The sequence below is a fragment of the Limulus polyphemus genome, unplaced genomic scaffold (genome assembly GCF_000517525.1).
Source record: "Limulus polyphemus unplaced genomic scaffold, Limulus_polyphemus-2.1.2 Scaffold664, whole genome shotgun sequence".
Classification (NCBI taxonomy): domain Eukaryota; kingdom Metazoa; phylum Arthropoda; class Merostomata; order Xiphosura; family Limulidae; genus Limulus; species Limulus polyphemus.
The window spans coordinates 454436-461339 of record NW_013666274.1 but is presented as its reverse complement, the minus strand read 5'-3'; the positions used below and the strand labels follow the sequence as shown (position 1 = coordinate 461339).

The 6904-nt window shown below is 35.0% G+C and overlaps 1 protein-coding gene across 1 annotated transcript in view; it reads right to left on the bottom strand.

The window, feature by feature from the left end:
* The window catches only part of LOC106459820 (dorsal-ventral patterning tolloid-like protein 1), a gene marked incomplete at its 3' end in the record, with an annotated part of 22220 nt that extends 20095 nt beyond the window's left edge, over positions 1–2125 (bottom strand). The window contains exon 1 of the mRNA XM_022386364.1: positions 2069–2125. The remainder of the gene's footprint in view (positions 1–2068) is intronic.
* Positions 2126–6904: the final 4779 nt, after the last annotated feature.

The following is a 6904-nucleotide window of genomic DNA, read 5'->3' as shown; positions in this document are numbered from 1 at the left end:
CGTTACCCACTATTCGTTGGTTAAAAGAGTAGCCCAAGAGTTGGCGGTGGGTGATGATGACTAGCTGCCTTCCCTCTAGTCTTACACTGTTAAATTAGTGACGGCTAGCGCAGATAGCTCTCGTGTAGCTTTGCGCGAAATTCATAACAAACAAACAAACAACTTCACAACTTTTTTCTCGGATTATAAAATTGACTTACGTATTTAAACCATGGTCTTTGAATACACATTTGCTCAAGAATATCTGCGGACTTACAACGCTACAAAACCGGGTTTCGATACCCGTGGTGGACAGAGCCCATTGTGTAGCCTTGTGCATAACTACAAGTAATAAAGTAAATTGTTCACGAATTTCGAAATGGTATTACAGTTTTCATCTATAACTTTTGTCAAGTCCATTTTTTTTCTAAAAATGCAAAACTTCCAGAAGGTTGTAATTGATAAGTTATTGTTCTAAACAGAAGGTAATAAAGGTATCTTTAAGACGATGGAAAACGTTGTACCGTGTCATTTAAAATCATAAGATAAGATTCTAACGTTTTTAGAGGATCAGTGTAGAGATTAATATAATTAGTGCTATAGCAGTCAAAATGGTTTCTTTACTGTGACCAACCCCCAGTGGCACAGAGGTCTTTCTGCGGAATTACAACGCTAGAATCCGGGTTGCGATACCCGCGGTGGGCAGGACACAGATAGCCCCTTATGTAGCTTCGTGCTTAATTACAAACAGTTCTTTGTTGTTGTTTTATTGGAGGGAAATCACATGCACAGCGTTAAACCCGGAATAATATATTTATTTCTAATATTGCTTTATTTCTATATTTCAGACAGCTGTAGTCAGTAAATTGTTTCTTCAATCTTTAAAAGAGTGGTTCTGAACCTGTAGTCTAAATTTAAATGGTAATACATTAAATACTGTGGTTAAAGAAAAAGATCTTGGTATTGTGAGTGAAAAATCATTTAAGTCATCTAAACAGTGTATTGTAGCTAACAATATGGCTAATATGATTTTGGGTAGCATCTATAGAAATATTGAATACAAGACAAGGGATATTATTGTTTCACTGTATAGATCACTTGTAAGGCCTCATTTATAGTATCGTGTACAGTTTTGGGCTTCCTTCCTCAAGAAGGACATTGAATCGTTGGAGAAGGTTCAGAGATGAGCCACTAGGATGATACTTGAGATGGTGGGATTGTCCTATCAGGAGAGACTAAAATCTATAAACTTGTTTTCTCTGGAGAGAAGGGTCAGAATGGATTTTATTGAAGTGTTTAAGATTATTAAAGGTATTTATAATATAGATCCATCAAACTATTTTGTGATTAGCAGTGAAAACAATAGGACAAGGGGCATAAATTCAAATTTTGAGAGTTTAGACAGTATTACTTTTCAAACAGGGGTGGTTAGCTTTTGGAATGAGCTGCTTTAAAGGGTGGTGGAGGCAGAACATTTAACAGAGTTCAAGAAAAGATTGGTTGAATACATGAGTAGTAATGGGTGGTTATAGTTGGGAGTTGGAAGGGACATTCTTGATGGGTTAATAACCTCCTTTTTGTCCCTTTAAAATGTTATTAAATTTATGACTCCATTCAAGTGGTTTGTGGAAATGTTGAATAATTACGAAAAGCTATTCGAGGGTTATCTGTGCTAGCCGTCCTTAATTTTCAACTGATAAACTAGAGGGAAGTCAGCTGGTAAACATGATTACAACACGTGGAGCTCGATTTTTCTTCTCTCTCTCTCTCTCTTTCTCTCTTTTTCTTGCGGTTACGGGTCACGAACCAAGGAACCTCCTATCTACAGTCTGGCTTGTTACACACTAGGCTTTGATCGGCTCGGTATCTTAGTATATATATATCACATTATGGTCCGTAGAGGTACAAAAAAAATCAGGTGGTCTGGATACAAAACGTTTAGGGTACATTGCCTAAAGAAATGTTAACTAAACAATGTTTATAGTTTTATTATGGTGCACAAATTAACTGTTTATCATTCTCTAATCTTTAAAAAATCTATGCCAGAAATATAATTTCAAAGAATATTTCAGTGTCTTGACATACTTACCGGAAACAATAATCTATCAATAGGTTTCCAACGTCCCAAAGAACTTCTTTCTTGTGATCGAACACCAAGTTCACTTAGTTTGATGTACAGTAAAATTAGTAGCAACCGTCTTTCCATTTTACCCTCAGAAGACCAATACCAAGAAGATACTACTACTTCGTTCTGTCGAACGTTCTGTTATAAATGCCAGATTCTCTCATGTGAAAAGGAACTTTCTCTTTACCTTTAAAATAAGAATGACGTCATGGTGTAAACGACAACCTTAAAACAAACAAACGTAGTTCCGGCTGATGGATATCCAAGCGGAAAAAATTAGACTTGGGTTAAAGTGTGGAACAACTTTGTGAAGGTGGAGTCCCATCAGCACACGGGCGTAGTTGAAGAACTGATATGGACTTTTGTCCAGATCTTAGTGCTCTTAAATCTTAAGCAAACAGAAATATTTCTGTAAAAGTGGGTTTGTTTGCTCGTTTTTGCAATGTGTGTTTGTTTCAGAAAATGCAAATAATATTAAAAAAAAACAACTCAAAACACCGCGGTGTAACTTTGATCAAATATTTTCGGAGAAACTTCGATAAATATCTATAACGTTTAGATGTTAAAAGACGTAGTTCAGTAACAAATCAATTATAAATACCCTCATTCATACAAAAATCTCCAATCTTACAAAAACCGAGATTAAGCAACCATAGCTGGAGTGGGGAGGGGCGGCATATCGGCAGCTGTGTAACTGTGATAAAGGAAATGACAGCAGTGATTTAAAAGAAATATACATAAAAGACTCTTGCCCAAAGAAAAACGTTTAACCTACTTTGAAATCGTATGATTCAAATCTTCGGGCCACATCCTGTATTTCAACAACAGCTTTAATGATTACTGAAGCTTTAATTTATATATATCGCTTAAAGTTGTATCCTGTTAAACCTTAAACCAATATTAATCAGACAAGTAAAGACTGGATATGGCTCTGTAGTAAGGATTTGAAGTTTCCATTTATATGTGGTGGGCAGAGCACAAATAGCCCATTGTGTAGCTTTGTGCTGAACTACAAACAAACAAACGTAGTGATCTAGAGGTAAGATAAAAAGATGGAGTAACATTTCCGTGACTCTAAATACAGGACTGAACTTTTGGTCAAATCTGGAGTATCGCCACAGTTGTTCCAAATACTGCTATCTCTATGTTTATGGACAGGTTTAAACACTTTTACTTCACTTCCAAAACAGCATATTCATATCTATTTTCGATTAATCGAAACAAGCAGTCAAAAAGTGGTAAAAGTACTGTTCTTTTTCTTATCCTTGTTGAGTAATGCAGTGAACAATTGAACTGGGACGAAACAAAATTCAGTGTACTGCTAAGTATTAATCTGAACTAAAAATGTTGATTATTTGACTACTGTAGCACATGTAGTGCTATTTTTATTAACACGTTTTTCGTAATTCTAATGGTCAACTTTTCTATACAGCTATTAGGTTAAAACTGATTTCTTAAAAGTTTAAGGGCAGGTAAAAACCCTAAAGGAATAGCGTAATGAAATGTAAAGCCAAACCAAATTTGCTAGCCTATTATAAAGCCAAACTTAAGAATAAAATTTATTTTGATTGGTTGAGATTTAAGTTTAAGGACCAGTTACAGACGTTTATTCAATGGTTTGTTGAAGTTGGTGTGGCTGAACTGCAGGGAAATAAGCTTCACATTAAATTACCTTAATTCAATGTAGGCATTATAGTGTTATGGTTCTGTAGTCTTGTTACTTGCCTGTTTATGGTGTTTTGTGTATATGTGGTTTATCTCTCATTTTGGATGAGTGTAATAAAATATATAAAAAAAACGTTGAATCTTTTTTGATATTTTCTTTAGGCGACTAGAGTTCGAATCCATTTCGGGTGAGAAATTACTTTCAATTAAATTTGAAATAATATTCAGAACAAAAAGGTAGTTAGTTATATCTGACCAAAACATTTACAAAATGTTTATTGTTTAACTTACTTTTACGTGAGATCTTTACAGGATTTTCTCTTGTATATAATTGGCTCTTATTTTGACGTCGAATCTTTATGTGGCTCACCCAACTAATAGGGATAAACGTTGATGTAAGAAACATACTCCATAAGTTGAGTATAACGTGTCAGTATCAAATCCATCTGAAGTGGGGACAATGGAGATCTGGTCCAACAAATTTTTAATACCCTCACAAGATACCAAAATGTTTTTTTAAGTGTTTTAAAGCTTCAGAGACAGGGAGAGAAAAACTAATCTCCTGAAGCCTTTGGAATTATATAAAAAGTATAATTTCTATGATGTGGGGGAGGGGGCGTCTCGCGTCGGCCGTCAGTCTGGAAGAATAAATTGCGGCAACAAGTGCTGGTGCTACAGGGCATGTCACACCCGGCTACTGCTAGCCCTTCTTAACGTTATACCACTTCCTATACCACTGCTTAGTGAACACAGTGTTTCTGATATACGATGTAAATAATATTGCTATCAAAAAAGTGAGCGGAAATTTGATATTACGGTCTCCATCCTACACAATACCTTATTGCCTCTGTTATCGTGCATGAAGATCCTTTGGGTACATATGCATGCATTTAAAAAATCAAGACATCATTGGTTAAATATATTGTATTAAAACTATTTTATAGCCTCACCACGTCATTAAAGTCCATGTTGCCATATCCGGTCATGCTTTATCTGCTGTGCAATTTGACAATAGCCCTGCAGCATATTTTACATTGCAAAAGTCTCTGTTGTAAGACTGTAATGTCCAAAGCACACCACTCTTCCTTACATTGTTTTCTTAATCCATCTAGTGTACGAGGATGACGGTTTCCCATTGCTCCTGTCAACAGTGTAATCAAACAGAAACCCATAGGCACTGCATCAGGTGACTTGACCGATAGTATTTATGTATAATGGCAGAAATAGCTGTTTCATTCTCCAACTGCTTGAGGTATATTATGGTTGAGCAAGAGGTATGAATGAATGGAAGCCTTATTTGTGTACTCGTGACTTGTGCCACTCTTTCAGACAGAAATCCTTCTATATTATGTGGCATACTGTTACCTGGGGTACATGGGTGGCTTCTGATACTGACCTTTGTGTTCGTGGATTCTCACCTACTAAAAGACGTCGCATTTTTCTTACCTTGACTGTGATATGACTTGTTATAATTCTCTTTTTGTGTTGTCCTGATTCCCCAAGTTGATTCTTATTCATTTATTTTCCATTACCATTAAGTAAAAATCATCCCCCAATGGGACAGTGATAAATCTAAGGACATACATCGCTAAAATATGTGGTTCGATTACCCACGGCGGATACAGCAGATAGCCCAATGTGGCTTTTCTCTCAAAATAAACAAACAAATACAAGTCTTGTAAGTTATAACTCTCCGATCTAAACATGTCTTTATGATTTAAGTGTAAAAATATTTTTGTCCAAATGGCTGTTACATACTCTTCCCAAAAACGATCAATTTTTGGTGGCGTCACTCATAATGCGAACAATCTCAAGATGTAGTTTTGATACATTCAGCTTCACCGCAACTTTATATCTGCTGTAATTGTTACATTGCTTATTAGTCAAATCGTTTTAACTACTCTACCCTCTCTATAATCGGAGAAGTGGCAGTAATAATTAATATATCCTTGGCGTTTAAAATTTTCTAGCTCTAAAGCTGGAAAAGGCGTGTTTGGTTTAGATTTGAATTTCGAGGAAAGCTATATGCTAAATTAGCAGTGATATACTAGATAACTAGATGGAACGCAGCTAGTCAACACCACCCATTGCCAACTCTTGGACTACTCTTTTACCAGCGAATAATGGGGGAAAAGCTTGTTTTGTATAGCAGAATGCTCAACGCAGGAAAAGAAATATAGATAAATTATTCTTAAATAAAATATTTATTTTGTCCACTGTTAAACTGCACCAAAGGGAAGAAAAGAGTATGTTTTGATTTCACTTTCAGATTGGAAATTGTGACAGAGAATGAGTTTTATAAAATCGACTCTGGCATTTTTTGTAAATAATTTCCTTTTTATGGTTTTTCTTAATTAAAGGTATTAATAATAATATTATTATATATTATGTGTTAATTAGCTTATCCAGAAATTATTATAATTTTATAAGGCTGAACAGTGTTTCCCAAGATTTCATTCTTCTGAAGTTTTACGAGCTGCACTGTGAGGTACATTTGTTTGTATTTAAGCACATAGCTACACAATTGATTATCTGTACTGTGCTCAACACGGGTCTCGAAATCCGGATTTTACCGTTATAAGCCTTTCGTCTTATTGTCAAGCTACTGGAGCGTTACAGTTATATATTTTATTATTTTTGTATATTTATTTTGTGTTCTATAACAGCCGATATTGCTCTTGCGACTTAAATGACCCTGTCTTTTTTATTATTTGTTGTTCCTGAGTTTATAATGTATAACGACTTGATTGTTTATAGTGAATTACAGAAGAAAGACCGCATGTAATCCGAAACTTCAGTTTGGAATAAAATGGTGTTTGTTTTAACCATTGTTTTCATTTTCTTGATTCAAGCTACAGATTGACTTTATTCTTATAAGACGCACACGGTAGTAGTTGTTATAAATAAAAATATAATGAAATGGGTGATTCGTTTGAAAGTAAATCTTATAAAGAAAACAGTTATTCAACTTTTGCCTTTGAAGCTATGAAAACGTGCTCTCGAGATTGTTCTTACATATTTGTGTTGCTGTTCGTATCTTAAAAAGATACGTTCATTGAACACAGTAGAAAAAGTTAAAACATGTTTGAATAATGCAATCATATGTCAACCAAGTTTCAACTTTAGTCCTTTTTG